The sequence below is a fragment of the Leptodactylus fuscus genome, chromosome 2 (genome assembly GCF_031893055.1).
Source record: "Leptodactylus fuscus isolate aLepFus1 chromosome 2, aLepFus1.hap2, whole genome shotgun sequence".
Lineage (NCBI taxonomy): Eukaryota > Metazoa > Chordata > Amphibia > Anura > Leptodactylidae > Leptodactylus > Leptodactylus fuscus.
The window spans coordinates 249531840-249556515 of record NC_134266.1 but is presented as its reverse complement, the minus strand read 5'-3'; the positions used below and the strand labels follow the sequence as shown (position 1 = coordinate 249556515).

Here is a 24676-nt window from a genome sequence, read left to right as displayed (position 1 = left end):
TGCCATGGTAGCGGCGCAGTGTCATTTGCTGGGCAGCCCAGTACGGAAGCGCCGGCTCTTCCTGACACCAGAGGTGGGAGCTCGGAGTCTGCAGTGGACACGGAAAGGTCTGTAGCCCGTATTTATATGGCCGTATCGCCTGTCTTATAGGACTTGTCTGTGTCGGGCCGCGTCTGGCTCTGGTTCTCTGCGGCCGCAGGGCTCAGGCCTCACAGTTTAGGGAGTCTATTGCTTTACACGGCAGGAGGAAACCGTCAGGCTTCTGTGGGACTACAAGTCCCAGGTTACTGTGGGAGGCTGATGGTGGCGGGGCATTCTGGGAGATGTAGTTCCACAACAGCTGGAAAGACGTCATAGCCGTCTATGGTGTAGTAGAGTTGTACAGTGGGTGTGGCCATGAGCTGTGCCGGCAGGGGGCGCCTCCTCTGGGGTGTGGTGACAGTGAAGGGCAGGGGGTGGGTGTTGGGTGAGGAGGGGGCTTGGGATCAGCCCCAAGAACATACTGACAGATTCTGTTATAGATCTCCCTCATCATTCAAGTATGGAAATGAGCAGAATTCTGGTGATGCCATTGTCTCCGCCCCCTGAACGCCCTCGTCACGCCCCCTTGTCAGCAAAGTGTTGAGGTTGACACAAAGATGGAAAAAGTCACTTTTTTTTTTTTTTTGCAGAAAACCCAATTACTTTTTATTAACTCTGCCCCAATGCTTTCCTATGGGCTTCAGTTTTTCTTACGGATCAGTGTTAGGCTATGTTCACACCTGTGCCCGCTCTCCCCATCCTGCTTTACAAATGCGGAGAGCAAAACCCAGACGGACTCCATGACAGTCTATGGGGTTCGTGAGTTTACGAGGGTATCCGCTTTTTCAAGAGGATTAGGTTTCCAATTGGTGGGTCCCTGAACGCAGGTGTGAACTGGGCGTAAGCGCTTTTGTTCTTCTTTTGGTTTTTATGCCGTTGACGCCCATCCTCATATCTACTATTTCGTGGCGAATGCGCCTTATTTATGACTTGGCACATGCTGCCTAAAAAATCAGGTACACCCTCCTCTAGGCCATTCACCTATGTGCCAGAAATCTATACCGCCTCATCGCTAGCAAAAACTATCAGACAGACCTCATTTAGTCCAATAAACTGGTATTAATGATGAACGTAAATGTGGCAGCGCTATTGGCCACACCAGGCCATGTCCCTTCTTCAGGAAAGTGACAAGAAAAAATAGGGCAAATTTTCATGCATAAACCTTCATGTGCAAACTGGTGTACAAGACATATAAATCTATATACTGTGTCACGGAGCAAAGGTATACGTCTTCCTCCGGATGGTCTTTTGAATCAACAGGGACGCAAGAGGTCGGGAGACAACAGCAATTTATTGTAATCCACAAAGTTAGTAGCCGGCGGCGGTCACATCAACCGTAATAACAATAAGTCCACAGAAGTCACAATCCAATGATAGCTTTGGTTCCTTGGTCCTGTAACTAAATTCTGGCTCTCTGCAGAGCTGTGCACAGGCCGGCTAACACATACTAACTGCTAGCTATATACTATATACTAAACTGTTACACCTATACCTGGGGGTGGGAAGGGCTGAGCCACAGATCCTTCCCCCCTCACCTATGCCAAGGAGAGCAGACTCCCTGTCTACTATGGACAATGCACCATCCAACATCTTCTTGGAGACACTGATCAGATTATCTCCACCCATTGTCCTCACTAGTTAGAGGTATTTGCATACAATGTGCTAACACACTAGACCCGAATCAGCCAACTACACACTGATGTTTACAACAGGTTAGAGAATACATTCCACATGAAATATATATTACACATTGCCTATAGTATAGACTCTAACCATCCCGTGACAACCCCTCCCCCTCTCAAAACATGTGCATGACACAATTGGCCTACACAGGTAAATTGGGGAATGCACATCAGTCTCTATAGCTCATATGTCCTCCTGCCGGGATAACCCATCCGCGTTCTGGTGTTGGTTCCCTCGGCGGTACTGAATGGTAAAGTTGTAGGGTTGAAGGGCTGGCATCTGTCAGAAAATCCGGTGGATCCATGTTGGCTTCTCCCTGAGCTTGGCTTCGGGTCACTGCTCCCACAAAGTGGCACTGTAGATTTCCAACATCGTTGCCTAACAGAACATCGGCCGGCAGCCCGCTCATCACACCAATTGTGCATCGTTTTGGTCCATAACCATAGTCGAGTTCCACGGTAGCTTTAGGAATACGTCTTTGAGTACCCCCTGCCAACTTGATAGAAATGCCAGGACCCTCCTCTAGGGCCTCGGGTCGCACAACTCGGGGGTCCGCTACCGTTAGGAAAGCTCCCGAGTCCCGGAATCCAACAACTGTTCGGCCATCCAGTAGGACCTCCTGCAAGTGCTTCCTCTGAAGGTTTGCGGGATGTGTGGCGGAAGGCTGAATCCCATAGACCCCTGGAGGTGGAACAGATGTGTCATTCATGGAGTCATCTGGAAATGGGGCCAAACTTTCTGTCCTAGGAGTGGTTCCCAGGTAGTGAATAGGCCGGGATGCCACGGTGGCCCGTGCCCCCATGTTAACAGGGCAACTAGCTTGCAAATGTCCAGGCCGCCCGCACCCAAAACATCTGCGCTCTAGCATTCTTCCAGTAGGTCGTTGTCTAGGGACAGGGTTGTTCATAGCTGGAGGCCGATGGGCTGGGGCAGGGGTAGAGGGGGAATTGTAATCCTGAGGCCGGGCACGAAAGGTGGTTGGCTGGCTGAAGGGTGTCTGGCGGACTGTGGTAGTTTTCCGCTCCTCTGCAAACAACCTCTTCCACTGCGGCTTGATGGTCAGGCCCTCATCTGCAAGAGAAGCAGCTTGCTCAACTGTGGCTGGGTTCCGTTCCAGCACCCACTCACGGATCTCAGCGGGGCACTGGGAAAAGAACTGTTCCTTAAGTATGACTTGGAGGATCTTATCGACTGTGACAGCCTCCTCTCCTTCTAGCCAGCGCTTGCATGCTTGCTTCAACTTGTGGGCGAACATGTGGAAGGAGCTTCCCCCATTGTAAGACAAAGAGCGGAACTGAACTCGGTAGGTCTCTGGAGTGACTGCATAATACTTCTGCACCGCTCTTTTAATGGCCTCATAGTCCCGCTGATCACTAGGGTCCATGGCTCTGAGAGCTTCCGCAGCCCCATCCCGTAGGTGCCCCACCAGATACCGGACCCAATCCTTCTCTGGGACTTCCATCAGGCGGCACTGGTGTTCGAAGTCCTGAAAATATCCATCAACATCCCCAGCCGCTTCCTCAAAGGTCTTGAAGTGTTTATGGGAGACATATGGTGGTTCTCTCACTGTTGGGCTGGGGGTCGACGTTTGATTATAATTCCTCATAGTTATCTCAGCCATTCGCATTTCATGCGCCATTCTTTCCTTTTCATGCGCCATTCTCTGTTCCTCCTTCTCCGTTTCCTGAGCCCTCTGTAATGCTCTACTCCTTTGCTCTGCAGTTGCTCCTAGCCCCAGCACTGCCAACTCCTCCTCATACAAAACAACCCATCTGCTCTTTTGGGTCTGTACCTGCCACTCCTGTATCTCTACTGTCTCCTGGGGGCAGCCCTCCTCATGGTCGCTTTGCAGGGTCATCTCCTCCAGTGCCTCGATCAGTTGATCTTTCGTTCTTCCCTGGTAACTCAGGTTTAGTTCCCGGGCCCTTACTTGTAGACTTGCCATAGTCCAGTTCCTGTATTCTGAGGTTGTGGCTCCATTAATCGCTGGGCTGCTGTAGTCCATCTCGCTGTCCGCTGTTGATCCCACCGCTGCCAACCAGTTGTCACGGAGCAAAGGTATACGTCTTCCTCCGGATGGTCTTTTGAATCAACAGGGACGCAAGAGGTCGGGAGACAACAGCAATTTATTGTAATCCACAAAGTTAGTAGCCGGCGGCGGTCACATCAACCGTAATAACAATAAGTCCACAGAAGTCACAATCCAATGATAGCTTTGGTTCCTTGGTCCTGTAACTAAATTCTGGCTCTCTGCAGAGCTGTGCACAGGCCGGCTAACACATACTAACTGCTAGCTATATACTATATACTAAACTGTTACACCTATACCTGGGGGTGGGAAGGGCTGAGCCACAGATCCTTCCCCCCTCACCTATGCCAAGGAGAGCAGACTCCCTGTCTACTATGGACAATGCACCATCCAACATCTTCTTGGAGACACTGATCAGATTATCTCCACCCATTGTCCTCACTAGTTAGAGGTATTTGCATACAATGTGCTAACACACTAGACCCGAATCAGCCAACTACACACTGATGTTTACAACAGGTTAGAGAATACATTCCACATGAAATATATATTACACATTGCCTATAGTATAGACTCTAACCATCCCGTGACATACTGTATATGGCTTCAGGTTATTGGCTCATGTGTCAGACCCTGACTGATCTCATACAATGACCTGTCTTGGTTGCTCAGAAAATGAAATGCTTTTAGCAGCTCTGGCTATGAGAGAACGGTCCTGAGCAGAAAACGTCCTACAATAATCAGAAGTCACTAATGGGGTGGTTGCAAAACTGCCGCCCATACAGTGTGGGTATAGTGTGGTGAGTGCATTGTCTGCACAAGTATGGCTATTTACATAGAGCAGCATGTGATGTTTCTAATGATAGGGTTACTAAGCCTTGGTCTTTCCTGTGCTTTACACAATGTTATCTGGGCACCCGGCCAAGTGACACCATTGTGTTATCAGTGCTTACTGTGCCCGTGACATACTGTATAGTGCAGATGTAACAATATTCTGGCTATACTCACCAGGATCTAGTCCAGTGCAGAAAAATGACAATACTGCCTTACACACTGGGGTGAGGTTTAAAGTGTAACTCCCACTTTTTTATTTTTTTGTCAGGTTTTTCTGTCCGCTTGAAAAGTCGGACATCTGAAATTTCCCCAAGGTGGGACTATTAAAGGATTATCTTATCTTATCTTATCTTTACATGCGGACAGTGAAGGAAGGGCACGGAGTGCATAAGAACGTACCCGATCGCCATTTAAATGAATGACAAGTGTCACGGACACAGCTAGTGTCCGCTCCTAATGTCCGTGCCAGATTTTGAACGGACACTAGGAGCGGACACTACCTGTCGGACACTGACTGTAGTGTGAACGCCCCCTATCTCACATGAATGGGTCAGTGATGCGCCTTCTTAGCCACCTCTTCATTACTTCTTTTGCTTCATTGGGAGACTTTGGGACTTGACAGTGGTCAAAGTCCTGTGATTTATATGTAGTGAAGTGAAAAACTTACAGTTCCCTTTGTGGCGTATTTGAGCTGCAACATCTTAATATTGGTGGTGCATCACGGGAGGTACTGTGAGCCTGAATTAAAATCTGTGCCAGCCATAGGCATAGGTTTCAGGTACTCCAGTTTGCTGCCCTTCTAAAAAGTGGTGGTGGTGGTGGGGTTGGGGAGAAGAAACAATGATATGATGCATCTTAGCAAATCGGGGCCATGTGCCTAGGATGTACTGCTGCAGTGCCAGTAAATTCCCCCCATTGCTTTTCGGTGAGCTAGACGTCAGGACTGTCAATGCATCCCTTTGAGAACCCTGATCTGTCTCCCATAGGAGTGCATGGAGAATTGTACTTTCACATTAGTTTATGACTCCATGCACATTGTGTTGCTCTCTCCTTATGACACACCGGTGTATTGTGTTTGTGACACAGCTCTCAGTTGTTTCAGCTTTATTGTACTCGCCACTTTTGCTTTGGCTTTTCATCCACACCCATTGACTCATATCAGGGTTGGACTTGGGGACATTGTATTTGATTGAAGAAACCTTTGTACAGCTGCCGGTGACTCAGAAGTTGGTCCCGGTGAAACCGATTTAAGATTTATCATTATTGGAACATGCATTTGCCTAAGATATATTACAGATACAGCCCATGCACATGACTGTACATATAGACCATAGGAGTGTAGTGCACTGTTGTGTGACGACAGACTGGTAAGGTAGTTCGGAGGTTAAACATAACTCCATTTGCTTTGCATTTATTGTGCTGATTGCTATAAAATACGTAGATCCCAGATGGGTTCCGGTCCAAAAAACCCCATCTGAACTTACCCTAAAGCTTCATTCTCACAACCAAGTGTGCACTCCGAGGGCCTTCTACAACCAAATGTGCCCTCCGAGGGCCTTCTACAACCAAGTGTGCCCTCCGAGTGCCTTCTACAACCAAGTGTGCCCTCCGAGGGCCTTCTACAACCAAGTGTGCCCTCCGAGGGCCTTCTACAACCAAGTGTGCCCTCCGAGGGCCTTCTACAACCAAGTGTGCCCTCCGAGGGCCTTCTACAACCAAGTGTGCCCTCCGAGGGCCTTCTACAACCAAGTGTGCCCTCCGAGTGCCTTCTACAACCAAGTGTGCCCTCCGAGTGCCTTCTACAACCAAGTGTGCCCTCCGAGTGCCTTCTACAACCAAGTGTGCCCTCCGAGTGCCTTCTACAACCAAGTGTGCCCTCCGAGTGCCTTCTACAACCAAGTGTGCCCTCCGAGGGCCTTCTAGGCTTCCGTTCTCTTCTGATATTTTTAGAGCAGGTTCTGTTTGGATCTGTCAGAACAGACACGTGGACCTTGAAGACAATTCTCAAACAGCTTGTCTTGGTCATAGGCTGACTTTATTCAGTATAAAGCACTCCATTATATTTCCTTCTAAATTCATTGCTGTGACCAGACCTGACAATAATGTGACATTGTATTACCTGCCTTACTTAATGACGGAGATGAAGGCTTCCAAACAAAGAGTCAGTGTTTCATTTTTACATGAAAATGTGGAAAGAATATTAAATGTCCCGCATGAAGATTAGAAAGTTATTAATAGAATGTTCTCGGGAAGGGCACGAGGAGAAAGATTTGTTTTAGAAGTTACTTTTTGCTTTATTATAAAGGGATTGTCCTGTGAGGACAACCCCTGTCCTTAAGCCACTGCAGGGAATAGAACTATCTAGCCATGGCTTCCCCCAGTAAAGTCAGCTGTTTGCCTGGGGTGTCGGGAGCAGGGCCACATTATGGAAGCGGTTGTGTCTAGCTAATTCTGCCACTTATTATATCCGTTACATAATAATGGGGAAACAAGTCGTCTTTCTGGCTCTGGTATAGTACTGACGCACTACCTACATTCCTCTCTCTGCACCTTCTGCAATTGTTTCAAGCCTAAATTGAATGATTGTTGGGGTTTTCTAAGATCACAATATTATTGGACGTTCTGATTTTCACCATCCTGCCAGTGATCAATGTATGCTTAGGGTGGTCAGGCAGGTGGAGGGAAGGGTAAAGTTGTGACCAGAGTTAACCTCAGAGTCACAGCTCCACAGGGCGAAGATAAAAAAATGAATCTTCTGCCTGGTCAAAGAGGAGTTGCTCATTCCCCATTTCAGAGAGTGAGAGAGGGGGGCAACCTGGCAGGAAGGTGTGGCTAAGCACGAGCCACAAAAAAACCAATTCCTTACTGCTATCAGTTCTGGAAGTCAGCTAACAAAGATGGGTGTGCTCAAGTCCATCACAGATCCTCCAAGCTTCCTGGAAACAAAGAACTCTTCAGTATCAGATTTATTCAGTTTTTTCCCCTGTTATTTTTAGAACTGTTTGCCTGTTTTGTCTTTTTGTACCAATATATATATATATATATATATATATATATATATATATATATATATCTCACTGAACCCTTGGAGTATTAAGTTGTTAAATTTAAGGACAGTTTGTGCTTGCTCTATGAGCCCATTACCCTTTTGAAGTGTGTTTGCATCTAAGTGTTGGAGAGCTGCGTAGATATGCGAGTGCGATTTCCGCTTAGCCCAAAATTGGTGCTGACTGAGTTGATTTTACATAGTTACTATTTTATATGGATCTTCAAAAAAAAAAAAAAACCCACAGAAAAGCACTTCCAGCCGCTAAGCTCAGAAGTGGTTATATTTTTGATTATCAGCTCTGTGCAGCACAGTAGTTTTGATGGCTCCAGGGCTTGCATAGATACTGTACATACATTTTTACAATCCTGTTCTGTTAAGAAATTTTCCACATATACCTTTTATTATATACTAAGAACTACCATACAAATGTATAGAAAGCAACAAAATAAATAAAGCAACACAAAAAGCTAAGTGACAGCAGGAAGGTTTAAGCAGAATTGTCGACGAGGTTTCTGGATTTTTCCTAATGTTACATTATTATTTTTTCTCATTATTTCGCATCAAGGAACTTTTATGTTTTTATGGAAGATATAAGCTAAAGAAGTACAGAGAATAAAGATTTGCTGTAAAGATCAATCTTGATATTTACTTGTGCAGAAATGCAGTTTTTATAGGCTTAGTTAAAATAGCTGCATGTGCCGCATGCTATCTCCCTGCTGATGACTAATCTGCAGCTGCAGGATTTCGAGGTAATGTATATGAGCATGTACTTATTACTGAACTTTACTAATGACACCCTCTGAATTCCCGGCTAGCGTGCATAGCCCTACATGTGGTGTTTCCAAGACTCCTAGAAGGCTAAAGTAATTACATTGTGGAAATTTACTTGGACTGTTGTATCATTGGGGCATGTGTTATCTTTATGATCTGGGACCCATGCTGAGCATTAAGGGATGGCAATGCTAGTTTGGCACTTACAGGTTTTCCTTCCACTTTCTGTGCAGATTGCTGACTACTTTCAAGTAAACAGGGCTCCATTGGTTCCCTGCGCAGCCTGGACCTGGAGTGCTAATATGCTGGTGAATTTCCCTTAAAGGGAACAACAGATGATAATATCACTAACCTATCACTGCATCCAATACTGACAGATAATGTCACAGCTTATCTGTATTCTATCCCTGAATATATCTAGAAAAATGTCCCATAGACCTCAACGTGAGTTGGATCCAGTATGTTGGTGCACATGGCCATGAGAGTGCTGTGAGGCATATCACAAAACAGGGTTGTATAGGTTTTTTTGTTTTTTTTTCATTTATGGGCAATCCGTGGTCTGCGGGGGCTGAACTGCAGTATCGGCACTAGGCCACTATACATGGCATAGCTGTCTACTTCCAGTTCCTTGAACTATATAGTACAGGTCCCGGAGGCACTTCTAGTACAGGTCCTGGATGCACTTCTAGTACAGGTCCTGGATGCACTTCTAGTACAGGTCCTGGATGCACTTCTAGTACAGGTCCTGGAGGCACTTTTAGTACAGGTCCTGGAGGCACTTTTAGTACAGGTCCTGGAGGCACTTTTAGTACAGGTCCTGGAGGCACTTTTAGTACAGGTCCTGGATGCCCTCTCAAATAACTGATTTGTGCAGGGGTGGGCTGTCAGACCGCCACCAATCAGATGTTTATAGCATATCCAGAGGCCATAAATCCTGGACAACCCTTTTAGCAGAGAAGAGAAGTGATGGAAGTTACTGGTACATTTTACTATTTGGTTTCAATAAATTAAAAAAAATGGTAATGAAACATTCCCTTTAATTTTCAGCATTAATTGCTGGAAGCCTTTACGTTAGTTTATGTGCAAGGACACCATCAAACTACCCAATATATGGTCACTCTGAGACTGAACCACTCTTTTCTCCATTTCTACGTTCTGGGGAAAGCTAAGCAGGGCTCTCCTCTCTGTGATACCCACGTGCCTTTTGTACATGCGTCATCCTGATGGTACAAGCCCTCTCACTACACCTCATTCTGAAAAATGTAAATAGTATTCGAACTATTGAACTGCCTATGAATACAACAATGGAGTCTGTTAGGGTGTGTTCACACACTAGAATTTGGCACTAATTTTCAGGCTAGATTCCCTGCCTCCCATTGAATTTGGACGCTGAAAAAAAAAAAAAAAAGTCTTTCTTTATGTTGCTGCAGATTCCTCAGCTGATCAGCCACAGAGTCCGCCTCAATTCTTCTTCATTTTCTGCCATCTGAACAGGCCCTTATAGATTATTATGAGTTTTGCACGTCTCCACCTTGTTGTTCACATACTGCCAGTCGCCCATTATATATATTTTCTACCTGTTTCGATCCTAGCTTCCATTTGTTTCCATAGATTTTTTTTTCCCCATTTTTCCTTCTTTTCAGTGTTCCTTGAGCCCCCTCCACCTGTGGTAATGCAGATTTGTTTCTCAATCGATAATCTCTGACTAATAGACATGCATTCCCTTAACTTGAATGACCTCTACTTGGTGGAAATTGCTTCTCATTTATACCACATTGCCTCTGCTGCACATTGCTCGGCTCATGTGCTTGGTTTTTAATTGTTTCCGTAATTTCCTAACACAATAAAAGAAACCAAGTTTTCTTTCCAGACAGAAAAGCTACTAGTTTCTTTATTCTTCATGAGTCATGTCCATATCTGCTTGCAGCCTAAAACAAAGACTTGACCTCAAATTTGTACTAGCCCCTTTAAAGGGGGCTTATTGGCCGGGATCCTGGGTGTCGGACCCCCATCTATCTTTAAATTGATGACCTATAGTAAGGTGTGGTTGCTGTGCTTGGTATGCGGTCAGATCATGTGACCGACAAACATGACTTCACTTGGCCTGTGAACCAGATGCAAGGCCTAGAGAGTGCTACTGCCCCTTTATCCAGCTGTCTCCAATTGTAGGACCTCAATGGATCTTTAATTGGTAACCTTTCTTAGACCCCTTGCATGTGACCATGTGCTAGTTCAGTGTCTTTACTGGATAGCACACTGCCGCATTAATTTGTGACTGCCCACACACACAAATGTGTATCGCATGGTTCTATGGGTGGGAAAACCTGGCCCGGATACTCAGGACAGTTCCTATTCCTGTCCGTTTTTGCAACCGTGGTTCAACGGCTCCTATTCATTGAATGAATGGGGTCACGGCATCGGGCATGCCATTTAATCATGGCCAGCAACCTGCACATGGTAGTGTGAAAGACGCCTTAAGGATAAAAGGCTTGGAAAACTCCTTTAGGCTAAGGCCCCAAAGCCAGGAGCGGATTGAACAGAATGTAGAACTATTAAGACCTTCTTATATATTTCCCATTCCTTTTGCATCCACTCTTACAGTAAGCTGGTGTAAGCGGCCACAAGAAAATGGCCACGGGCATGCACAGACGGCTCTGCCCGAGGCCTGATGGAAGAGCCGACTGCGCATGCCTAGAAGTTTGAAACCCAGGACGGAAGAAGATCCGTGAAGAAGCCGTTCCAGGCACAGATAGAGGTGTCGCTGGAGAGTACTCTTGCAGCATTGGGGACACTCCCAGTGCTATTTGAGCGCTAGGGACCGCCCCCAGTGCTGTGAGAGAACTCATTTGTATACAGAAGAAAACTGGGATTTCTACCGAACGGCGGCGCGGCGAAGACATCTAAAGGTAAGAGAAGAATAGCCTTTCTTTATTTTTCCCCTCTATGCCATAGACAGTGACTGGAGCAGCAGGGCGCTTGTTCCATTTAGATTCCCCCCTAGCTGTGGTCTCACGACTAAGGGGGGATGACAAAGGCAGTTCCCAGCTGTTGTTCCCCCACATAGACCTGTATCCTGTGGCCAAATGATTTCTTTAATTTGCATGATACCCCTTCAATCCAAAGGATCTTCTCCTAGTGACACATTCTCTTCTAGGATAAAAGACTTGTCATGCATTAATTGTATTACAGGACTGAACAGCTTTACATACCAGATTCTATGAGGTTACCGTGTCATTAATGCATGTATGATCAGGCCACGCCTGTTATTAAGCTGCCATCTATTATATATGATGATGAATGTCTGACCCTGAGGCTTGGTGTTTCAGAGTTGGGTGATGTGCATGAGAAATGCTACTCCTTGCGGTGAGGATTTATGAATTTTGGCTCCATTTGCACCAAAAAATTAGTGCACATACCTTGCTGCAGATTTATCAGCAGCGTGGTTGACCTGGGACCTTTACTGTAATGCGGACTAGTATTGCTAACTCACACCTATTTCATTTATTGTGCTATTGTTTAACATTTTAACTTTTGTTATTGTTTAATTTTTTGTTACACTTTTTTATTTTTTTTTAAAACAAAAAAACACAATTAAAAATAGTTTAAAAAAAACCAAACTACTGTCAGCTATTCCGAGGTCTATATTTTTAGTGAATACTTGTTTTGTCCATTAAGTAATGATTCTACAGCATTGATTGTTATGCTCTGTTCGCATTGTGTCTGAGCCTTTGTCAAGGTATATATTGCCAATAGGACCCTACACACACATATTTGCCCAGCGGAGGCCAAAAGGGCACTCTATAGGCCTCCAGCGGGTGAATGGGGGATTTACAACCATGCAGTACCCTGTTATTCTTACTGCAAATATATGAAAAAATTGACAGCTGCATGTTTCCATTCTGTTGGTCCGTAAGGCACGTCCCTGTACGGTCTATGATAGAATTGAAAGAAGGTGTTCACCATACTGGCATAGGGTTAGAAAGAAGGGAGGGGATTTATGAAGGTCGGTCACGTGAATGATGTTAGTTACCACGGTGGATTTAAGTGATTTTATCCTATTTATTAATGCTATTCTTTTCTCACGCAGTTTTCTGAAAACCCTTGACAAACACCTTTAAAGGGGTTTTGCGGGCAGATATATAGATATTTTTTTTTAATAGAAAGGTCTGTTAGTGCTAGTAATGGGTTAATAAGTACACCCATATACCTTTAGCAGTGTTTGTAGTGATTTCTGGGTGTCTTTGGTTGCTGCTGCATCCCCTGCCTTTGTCGACATGGTGTTAGCTTCTCACTCAGCCGCCCTCTTGTCCTCCCACTCTGTAACAAAACCCTCCCTGTCTTTCTAGCGTAGCCCCTCCCACTCTCCCTGTCTCACTAAGCTTAGTGATCTCGCCCATTACTAGCCCTTCCCACCCTCCTCCCTGTATCCCTAGCTAACCTATTCTGCCCACTGCTAGAAGACAGGAAGAGGGGAGGAACCATTCCCCGGACATAGAAAGGCTTGGTAAGTATTGATGGGGATAGGGGAGTGGGAAGAGTAATGGTGATGTTCCGTTTCACCGCTTCCGAAATGGATATTCACTGGACTATCAGAAAGTGTAATTGGGGTCACATGACCGCTACAGTAATATGGGTAATTTATATATAATATATATATATATATATATATATATATATATATATATATATATATATACATACATAATTTCTTTTAGAGGGGGGGTGGGAGTTTAGTTTAGGGAGTTAATTCTCAGTTTATCTTGGACATCCCCTTTAAGGGTACAGCCACTGATTCACTCCCCCCACACACACACTTAGCAGAGAATACCCTACATACTGTATTTATCGATCAGTCATTATCAGTGATATAACATTTCCTCGCTTACAGTTTATTCCTATTTAGTCTTTCATAGGCGTCCAATTAATAATGATCTTGTAACCTCTGAAGATCGTGTAGAATCTGCTACAGTCGCATTTGTAGAAGGGTGACATTCCTAGAAAATACATGTGCAAAGAATCATTTGTGGAATGTGTTGGGTGAAAGGTCTGCTGCTTTGATATGTGAGTTATTTATTGGTAAAACATCTTAAAGGAATACACACCCATACTCGCCGCGCCATTTTTGTCTTTAAGGCGATATGAAGCATTTATTTCTTCAGTTTGACATTTAAGGTTTTGTTAAAAAAAAAAAAATGTATAACTTACAGCAGCTTTTTTTTTTTTTTTTGTGGGATTTGTTGTACTTTCTGTCCAGGCCATATTGGTGTATATTATATTAGCACTTAAAGTGGCCCTCTTGCTTGTCCTGATATGAATATTTTATTAAAGAGGACATTCCACCAACTTGACCTTTTTGCATCCTTCAATAGATGTGGCTTCATGGATTCTGGCACAGTTGGAATTTTTTCTCTAGCCCCCACCATTCCTGAGCAATAATTTGTTAGATTCAGCACCCAATAGGCTAATTAGGTTCTCTACTGCCAAGTGGGAAGTCTCTGACTCTCTGCTCCAGTCTTAAAACCACCCACCTGACAGTACAGAGTTTAGTTAGCATATCAAATCCAGGACCACACATGGCAGTCGGGTGTGGGTTCTTTTACCACTTCACTGTAGATGCAATTTAACCTATTGGATGCTGAATCCAACATTAAAGGGATCCTATCATTAAAATTCAATTTTTTTTCTGCCTACCACGTAGGAATAGCTTTAAGAAAGGCTATTCTTCTCCTACCTTTAGATGTTTTCTCCATGCCGCCGTTCGATATATATCCCAGTTTTCGTCGGTATGCAAATGAGTTGTCTCGCAGCACTGGGGGCGTCCCCAATGCTGCGAGATAACTCTCCAGCGCCGCCTCCATCTTCTTCAGGAACGTCCTCTTCACGCGTCTTTTTCCAGAGCAGGCTTCAGACTTCTAGGCCTCGGGCCTAGGGCAAAGCCGACTGTGCATGCCCACTGGCCACAAGAAAATGGCCGCTTACAATACTGTGCAAGAAGCCATTTTCTTGTGGCCAGCGGGCATGCACAGTCGGCTTTGCCCGAGGCCTAGAAGTTTTAAGCCTGCGCCAGAAGAAGATGCGTGAAGAAGGTTCCTCAAGAAGATGGAGGTGGCACTGGAGAGTTTTCTAAAGGTAGGAGAAGAATAGCCTTTCTTAAGGCTATTCTGATGTGTTAGTGAAAAAAAATTGAGTTTTAATGATATGATCCCTTTAAATATTGCTCAGGAATGGTGGGGACTATAGGAGTGCCACCCTACACTGTCTGTCCTGACAGTTCTTCTTAAGAATCTGTAAGTCAACTCCTCCAAGGTGTGTCACCCAGTTGTCAATTTATTTCTAGTAGGAATAGCAGAGCAATGACAACGACTTATTAGTTGGCTTAGATTATGGCAAAAATATGCCAAAATTTGGACACCTATATTTTTAGTACATGGTGTTGCCTAATGAGCCAGGCCCCATTTGTGGCAAAACTTTCGGTTTCAGATAAACCCCACCCACTTCTCTGACAAGGAACAGAAACTGTTACGAAGAGTCTAAAAGTATGTATGCCAATTTTTGGTGCAAATTACACCAGTACTATGGGTCATTTTCTTTAGTAAATCTGCTCCGGTGTCTTTATTAGTAAAAGTATTCGGTACTTCCGTGGTGGAATACTTTGAAGTATCTACCGTACATAGGGTAACGTGTTACTTACTAAAATTTTTGTCAACCTACTGTATGTTGTATTCTTAGCATATACCGTATTTTTCGGACTATAAGACGCACTTTTTTTCCCCCAAATTTCAGAGGAAAATGAGGGTGCGTCTTATAGTCTGAATGTGGGTTTGCAGCATGGCCGCGCTTCTGCCACCGCTGGTTTTCTTCAGCGGCAGGAGCGTGACAATACTGCAGGCCCCGGCAGCTAAGACACTCCCCGGCATCCGCCGGTCTATTACAGCAGATGCCGGGGACTGTCTTAGCTGCCGGGGCCTGCGGATTGCCGCGCTACTGCCGCTGAAGAAAACCAGCGGTGGCAGTAGCACGGCCATGCTGCAAACCCACTGCTCCTCCGCAGGTCCCCGCAGTCAGTTAGCCCCCCCCCCCCCCCGGCCTCATACCTTTAGTGATGCAGGCCGGCTCCTGCACGGCGAGGCCGCAGGAGCCGACCTGTTCCAATGACAGCCGGGAGCCTAATGAAGGTTCCCAGGCCTGTCATAGATATATATTACTATCGCGGCTGGTCTATGACCCTCCGCGATAGTAATGTATAGAATCTCCCATAGACGGCAATACACTTGTATTGCCGTCTATGGGACTTGCAATCAAATGATTGCAGGTTCAAGCCCCCTAGGCGGGGGATATTAAAATAGTAAAAAAAAAAAAAAAAAACACTTAAAAAAAATATAATAAAAAATAAAATAAATAAAAGTTCACCTCCTTTCCCTAGAATACATATAAAAGTATAACATTACTGTGAAACATATACATTAGGTATCCCTGTGTCCGAAAATGCCCGGTCTACACCTGGCCCCACAAAAAAAACGCCCTATACATCCCCGTACAGCTGCAGGGTCACCTGTCAATGTGGCCTTGCAGCTGTTCCAAAACTACAACTCCCATATATTAAATATTTTACCATTTTTTGCCTGAAAATTTTTTTTCCCTATTTTTCTCCTCTAAAACCTGGGTGCGTCTTATAGTCCGAAAAATACGGTAGGTATTTATAAATTGCTTTTCAGCGAATTCCTCCTTCCCTAGCAAGTCCCTGGAGAAACCCAGTGAATGGTCCTCATGTACTGTCCAGGCACCTATGACTTTATACCATGGAAAGGCTGAATCATGAGTTTTTGGATAGACTGCCATTATTGTAGAAGGTCTGGTCTCGACTGTAAAATTAACAATTCCAGTTCAATGCTGATATTTTTGCTATTTCACCAATGGAGTCACCTGTAGCACCACAATCTCTCACATGGGGCTCTCTAGGTGTTGCAAAACTATATCTAGTGTCTACATGGGGACAGAAAGCCATGGTAGATATCTGTGACAGCAATTTACCTCATTTTACTGTCTCTTATTTGCTCTGCGGCACTGGAGATATTCCCTCTTTGTTGAAAAGGGTCAAGTAGGCACCAAAATCAAACAGAATTTATTTCTCAGGAACAGAGCAAGAGGCTAGAGAAAAAATTCCAACGGTGTCGAAATTGATGGTGTACTGCCTATTAAATGGCGCAAAGAGATGGGGTTGGTGGAGGTGGTGAAAGATCCTCTTTGTAGCGTACCTCTAGTTATAAACAACTTTATAAATCAATGGTAGAAGTGAGAGTAAGAAACTTTGTAATATATCTTATTATGGAGCTCTGTTTCTTTCTTCACTTATCTGTTCTCTCCCTCCTTATCTTCATTCTTACTGCTTGTTTACATTATATTTGGTGTTCAGTCTCACACACAGACCTCTTTGAAGAATAGAGAGGTGGAGTAGGATTCTTCTGCCAGCTGGTTAATTGATATATTGCCTCACTCTGTGTACTAGCAGCCTCTTATCTACAAACTTGTGTACAGAGTAGCAGAATGTAGGAACAGCAATTATATAGGGTGTCTTTTCTTTCCCCCTCTGCTCTCTATAGACTAATATGTAGAGAGTAAGGGCTAGTTCACACGCTAGCCGCGACTGGATGGCGGTGCAGTGCACTGGCATCCAGTCGTGGCATTTTGCAATGGATATGGGCTGGAGCCTCACGCCGCGGATGCCGCAAGCTGATGAATCTGCAGCAAGATAGGGTAGCTCGCTTCTTTTTTCCGCATGAGGTACGTTTTAAGGGAGTTGTCCTCTGCTAAAATTTCAGAAATATAGGAGCATTTATCTCCCGCATGGATAAATTCACTTATTGTAGATTATTGTGAGTCTGAGCTCTGACACTGGCTGGCCCTGATTGGATCTTTAAGTCACACCCCCCCCCTGCCTGACTCCGCCCTACAGGCACCAAAACTATCTATAGTTATTGCTCAGGAATGGAGGGCATAAGAGAGAAAATTCCAACTGTCCTGGAATCAGTGGATCGGTGACTATTAACCCCTTAACGACCCATGACGTACTATTACTTCATGGACGCTAGGTACTATGTGGGGTATTTCTGTACACGGGAGAAATTGCACAATAAACTGTCAGATGCATTTTCTACTTCAACCCTTTTTGAATGTGTTAATTTTAGGTCTAAATGAATCTATTAGTGAAAAAAGTTAAATGTCTAAATTTCACCTCCATATTATTTTTATTCTTATGAAATGCTTAAAGGGTTAACAAACATCTCAGAATGCTGTTTTGCATTATTTGAGGGGTGCAGTTTTGAAAATGGGGTGATTTACGGGGGTTTCTATTATATAGGCCTTTACAATTCCTTTCAGAACTGAAGTGGTCCCTAAAAAATTAGTTTGGGGAATTTTCTTGGAAATCTGGAAAATCTCTGTTACACTTGTAAGCCTTGTAATGTCCAAAATAAATTAAAAGACAATTAAAAGATGACGCCGATATAAAGCAGAGATATGGGAGATAATATGTATTCATGTATTTGGGTGGTATGACTATCTGCCTGAAAAGCAGAGAATTTCACATTTTGAAAATTGCAATTTTTTTCCAAATTTCCATCAAATTTCCTAATTTTTTATAAATAAATACAAAAATATTGATTAGTGTTTACCACTAACATGAAGTATAATGTGTTACGAGAAAACAATCTCAAAATCACTTGTGTAAGTTAAAGCGTCTCAAAGTTATTGCCATTTAAAGTGACACATCAGATTTGAAAAAAGAGGCCTGGTCCTTAAAGGGGTATTCCCATGACGCTTGTTCACCAACCTGCAGGCTGTTGTTCTCTCTTCACTTCCTGCTTTTCTCGGCACATTGGTGGGCGGGGTTTCACTTGCACGGGATTGGTTGTAAATGAATTACCACAGTGTGAAACTGATGTAGCAGAGCTGGATTTGAGTCAGTTTGCATTACATACAGAGGTAAGGGACTCCCTACCTCAGCCCTTATCAGCCAAATTCATTTAAACCGACTGATAAGAGCTCAGAAATCCCGGAGCTCTCACCTCCCCTATCTGAGAAGCTCCACTACTTATCAGACACAAACAGCTCAGAGCTGCTCCCAGTCCCTCCATCCCCCCCTGAGAGCAGGCAGCTACATCACTTGACAAATGAGCAGATAATCCCAAGGGCCATAGAAACGGAGTGTAAACAATGAAGCGAATAAATTAAGATAGCGGCCAAACAAAGCAGTTTTGATAAAGCAATGTATTTAGGAAAAGTCTTAAAGCCACATAAACTAGCAGTATAGATAAGATCCTTGTGATGGGACAACCCCTTTAAGGCACTTTTGGGCTGTGTCTCTAAGGGGTTAATAGATACTAAGAGCTGGGATTGGTGGAGGTGGTGAAAGGTCTAAATATTCAGAGACAAGGAGAATACTTTAGTAAATCTCCCCATCTCCATAGTTGCTTAGCCCTGCTTCAGGTTTTGACTCCCTTTACTCTCTTCTACATAAGTTGTCGTATATAGCCAGGAATATAATATATCTTTCCAGCATCCTGCAACTTTGTAACCAACCTGGCACAGAGCGAGGTGCTGGAAATAAAGAGGGCTATGGTGTTGTGTTCAGGTATTGCTCTTTGCGCCTTCTATAATGGCTGCAGAATGTGAGCTATTCATTCCCAGGAGAGGTGAACTGCAGCCAGTAAGGCGTTTTACTTCTGGAGCTCGCTCTGCTTGCTTATGGGGACTTTAACCTCAGAAGATTCTCTTGGCAAAAGCTTTATTTTGTCTTTTGTCTTACACACATTCCTGTGATGAGCAGTAAGTTCAGCAGAGAGAGCTGGTTCAACCAGAAGCAGGACCGCCTATATCAGATGGAACAAGAGCCATTCTGAGCACTGGAAACCTGGAGTGGAAAGTTACTACTGCTCTCCAGCACTGCAAGCCATCCATTAGGTGCGGATAGTCCAGGGGACGCCGGCTGCACATCGCAGGGACAAGAGACTATGTAATCCATCTCAGCATTGTCTAAAGTGTTTCTGCGACAGCTCAGTAAGTACTGCTAGAATATAATGCGAGCGTCGGAGATGGGAGAACGTTTCTTCTGTCTAGAGGAGCTGACATAGTGTGTAGTACAAGTTCTTATCCCAAGTATTTGTGCAGCTGGGGAATGTAGGAAGTGTTGTGCGGTGTTATTATTACAGGTGGATGGCGCTGTATCTTCAGTACTATGGGGTATATAGCCAAGTGGGTACCATACCGGAGGCTCTTTTAGTGTTTGTCGCAGTAACCGAAAATCAGCACCTTTTTTTTTTTTTCCCCCCATACTTAACATCTGTGGCATATACAGCAGCAACATATTCCAAAGCGCTGTACAGAGCTAGCACTTAAAGGGGTTTCTTTATACTTATGACCGTGCCCGTAAGTCTTAGTAGTCTATCTCCCAAGGGTACTTTTCTTTTATGTATAGGAACATGCAGCCAAAAATTGCTGATTGTGGTTTTTTTTTTGTTTTGTTTTTTTTAATGTAGATTGTGAGCCCCTTATAGGGATCACAATGTAATTTTTTTTTTTTCTCCTATCAGTATGTCTTTGTAGGATGGGAGGAAATCCACGCAAACACAGGGAGAACATACAAACTCCTTGTAGATGTTGTTCCTGACAGGATTCGAAGCCAGGACTCCAGCACTGAGCCACCGTGTTGCCCTGATCGGTTAGTTTTTTTATGAACTTGCTCTTAATGTGTGTGTCAGAAGTAGACAAATTAAAGGAGACCACAGGATAGGCCATCAATATGGGATCTGTCGGAATAGGAACGACGCTGCCCTCTCTTCCTGTCCACTAGCAGCTTCAGGAGCCTGCTGGAACAGCTGATCTGTGGGGGGTCATGGTGTTGGACTCCAGATCACATACTGAGGACCTATCCTCGGTATGAAAGATCATTTTGGGGCTGAAGAACCTCTTTATTTTGCCTACTTCAGACACACACATGAGGAGCGAGTTCTTCGGAAATTAACCCATCAGCAATTTTTGGCTGCGTAATAACATGTTCATATACATAAAAGTTCCCTTGGGAGACAGACTACTAAGATTTATGGGCACCATTACTTCCTATAAGCAGCTGCCACCTCACCAGGCAATTTGGAGAACCCTTGTTACCAAAGCTTGTGACCGCATTCAACCATACTTCATTATGCAACTCAGTCTGCAAGTGCATAGAGGACGGGGCCTGATTCACCAGCTTTACCTATACGCTATCTTGAAACACACAGAGGCTGAAAATGTCAATCATGGCTAAAGGAGGGACATTGGGCTGAGATTCCAGAGGAGCGCTGGAGCGTTAACAGCTGTCTGTAGGCAAATCTTGCAAATTAGGCTCCACCCTCAATGCGTTTGTAGGCTGATTTGAAACCTGAGGTTTTCCGTTATATCCTATCCTATCCTATCCTACTAATCCTACTTCCTACTAATATTGTGAATTTGGATGTCTGTTCCTCAATCACGCATAAACGGCTGAACGGATTTGCATTAAATTTGCCACATACATAGATAGGAACCCCGATTAAAACATAGGCTACTTTTTATCCCGGTAAATAACATCACTACACAATCGCAGTGAAGGAATGTAGGTTCACACAACACTAAAGGACCTGTGATGGCATCATCATAGGTCCTTGAGCCATTCTAGGATAGGATCATGCTAGGCAGTGGGCGGAGCTACATGCTATTTTGTGGGCGGAGCTATATAGGATGAAGCTGGACAGTGTGAAAGCTGATGAAAATGGAGTCTCATGGAAGATCAGTAGACTACAGAACATGCAGGATGTGTGTGGGCAAGAGGAGTATATCGGGTGTAGAGTTTCAGTGAGTACGACGTGGAATGTGTTGTTGTGCCGCTGATGGGGGGGGGGGGGGGAGAACTTTGGCACATTTCAGCAACATCTGTTCAGCCCTTTGTAACACAGAAGCTGCTCAGACAGTCGCATAACAAAACCCCTGTAGTCACAATTGCCTGATGCAGCAGAGTTTAGGCAGTGCTGTAACACACCTCTATAGGCTCTCCATATGCAAACATGTACATACAGCTGGGTATCCTACGCATGTGCAGCAATGTAGCAGAGCCAAGACATGGGAGCAGGGTGATCGAACTTTGGCACATTTCAGCAACATCCATTCAGCACTTTGTAACACAGAAGCTGCTCACACACTGACATAAGAACAGCCCTATAATCCAAATGGCCACATGTAGCAGAGCTTAAGCAGCCCGAGCTATCTCAGCTCAGTACGCTCTCCACATGCAGAGATGTACATAAAACTGAGTATGCTGCACATATGCTGCAATGTAGCAGAGCCGAGACGCGGGAGCAGGTGGATCATCCACAACAGCAATTGGCTAAATATAAGCGGCTCAGCGCCAACACCAGCTTGCAGACTGAATTTGCTATTGCGCCCCTTTACCCTGCTTGCCATAACCTCCATTCATTGATTTAGATCGAGGTCTGTTTCTTACTTGATGAAGGCCTAGACAAGATGTGCTTGTGAACCATCTCAGATTTTTTTTGGAATGGATGGATCTCTATGCGGTGCTATAAGTTGAGGAGTTTTCCCAAGGTACATTCCATTTAGACAACCCCTACAAGAAACCACTCTCTTAGAAGAACCCGCTGTTTCCTTTTAAATGTCCTCCTTGTCTGAACTTGTAAATGAACAAATGTCCCTTCAAGTGCCCTGTCCCTGAAATTCTGCAGTCAATGTGGCCGTCATTCTACTCACAGGCTATACTTGTTTCCAGAAATCTGTACATGCACTGTGATAGGCAGAGGGTGCGATACATTCTAAAAAGAGCACCTTTTATATAGAGAAATTTATACGAAAAATAACTTTAAAGGGGTTAAGCCATGCAAATTATTATTGATGGGATAGAGGATAAATTGCTGATCAGCGGGGGTTCCATCGATCCCAAGAGCAGGGGTGTTTTATCCGGCTTGTGAACATAGTGGTGGAAACAGAATTCACACCCCTGCTCCATTCACTTCAATGGGAGTGCCAGATTTAAAGGGATTGTCCAGGAGAGGAGAGGCATGGGGAAGGTGTAACATTAAAAAAAAAAACCAAAAAAAAAAAAACCTATCCTTAAGGAGGATATATATATATATATATATATATATATATATATATATATATAATTAGAGAGAGAGAGAGAATTTATTTATTCATTTTTTTCCCTCGAGAAGCGTAAAAAAATAAAGACCAATGCCGTATTAGTAATGGCAGAATATGTAACCGAGGACAATGAGAAGATAATAAAGACATTTTCTGCCTTCAACTTTGTTATGGGTCTTAATAATACATTGTGCTAAGCTTATGTATAGGAAAATCTGGTAAATCGTATTATCTATTGCTTGGAAACTTGAATTTAATACCGCTTAGTGCTCTCAAATTCCTGGGTTGGGTTATCTCAGCAGAATTGCTAAGCTGCCAACTCCGCATTGAGCCAAAAGGGCCAAAGGCATTGAAACTATTCAGCAGCAGAGACAGGTACAGAAGTGTTGGGAATGACCAGAACTAACCCATCTATGAAACAGACTCCTGTTATGAGGGCCGGACAACCAAGTGGTATAGCAGCTAGAAACACCCGAGTCGTGTTCTCGCCTGTAGGCATTCAGAAACCGTGTACCCTCCCTGTGTGTCAGGACTGACCGCATCAAGCTACATCATTATGGGCAGAAAAAATATTCCTGTCATTGTGCCGCTGATTTATAAGTTGATTAAGAACTTGTATAATGAAAAATAGTTTAAAAAAATGCCGTGATAAAAGAAAAGTGTTTTTTTTCGGCAGCATTTTGTTTTTTCTGCTTTTTTTTTTTTTCTTCCTCCTGATTCCGCAGATGGCATTAAATAGCTTTTCTGCTACTTTTTTTTTTTATTTTTATTTTTTTATTTTTTTTTTTCCTGCAATGTGTGACCAAAATTAAACAAAATCTCATTCACTTTGCTGGTACTGTAAAATACAGCAAGTTTCCAGAGCAGCCAAAAAACTTTGCATTTCTGCAATACGGGTCCTTAGTCTTACCCTCTATTTTTAGGGGATAAAAATACATCACAACTCTGCTGCATGGGCACTGACAAATGTTCCACGGTCCCATTAACTGTTAGGCCGGGGCTCCATGTTGCATAAATGCCGCGATTTGCACCGCGGGGGAAATGGTGGTGTTTTACAGTCAGAGCAAAGTGGATGGGATTCTAGCGAATCTCATGCCCACTTTGGCTTAAAAACCATGCTGCAGACACAACACGTTTTCCAAAACAGACGCGGTTTTGGAAATCGCAGCATGTCAATTATACCTATGGAAACGACAGCGGTTTCCACATAGGTATAATTGAAACAGAAAGTTCGCAGAAGAAACCTCTGCAAACTTTGTCTAAAGCACTGAGGAAAGAACCGCGATATGTTGCTGCTGCGTTTTTTCCCGTGACACTTTTTTGCTGCAGGACGCTACGTGGGGACTTGGCTATAATGGGCTCTATTGGTTGTTTTTGCAGTTTTCATGTCGTCAGAATTTCTAGAACATAATGCTAGTATGAACAAAGTCTAACACTGTGAAGTCGGTTGGTTTTGTGCCCTCTCGATTGAGCGGTTTATCAATGGTTTTACACGATACACTTCATTTATTGTCATTATGTTTTACTTATTTAAGAGGACGTTTTCATTGCCTCTATTGGCATTGAGGGCCTATAGATTACAACCACCGTAGTGTTTCCAGCGTGTACAGCCAGTACTTGGCACTTGTCATAGCGAGCCGAGACCTAGGAGTAGAACTGGGAAGTAATCCTGTTACGCAACGTTATCCAGTGAAGATATCCAGTATCGCATAGGACTGATCCAAGCACCATTGCCAATGAAAGCAACTTTATTAGTTAGAGCATTTGTGGAGCCTTCAAGCATGTTACAAGATTTACAGGATACCGTGCTGTCCTTAGGGGGGTTTTATATTTTGCTACTAACCTGCTGAATCCTGAAGGTCCCAAGAACTAGCGGGGTCTTTATGACTAAATGCCTAGTAAAACCAGGGCTGTGGAGTTGGAGTCCTAATTGTGAGGGGGTTGGAGTTGGAAAAAATTACCAACTGCGGCTTCAAATCAAAATGTTCAGTTATTTTTGATATACGTTATACAATTATTGGTATTTCTAAATTAATTAGATGCAGAGTTTGTAGGGCTGTGCA

The 24676-nt window shown here is 44.0% G+C and overlaps 1 protein-coding gene across 2 annotated transcripts in view; it reads left to right on the top strand.

The window, feature by feature from the left end:
- Positions 1 to 11: 11 nt before the first annotated feature.
- Positions 12 to 24676, top strand: part of CAB39L (calcium binding protein 39 like) — an 80916-nt gene continuing 56251 nt past the window's right edge. Inside the window, exon 1 of one of the 2 annotated variants that reach the window (XM_075266015.1) lies at positions 12 to 107. The gene's annotated coding sequence lies outside the window, so the exon portion shown is untranslated. Of the gene's footprint in view, positions 108 to 19396; positions 19503 to 24676 lie in introns of those variants that run through there. The other variant, XM_075266016.1, reaches the window with a different exon arrangement.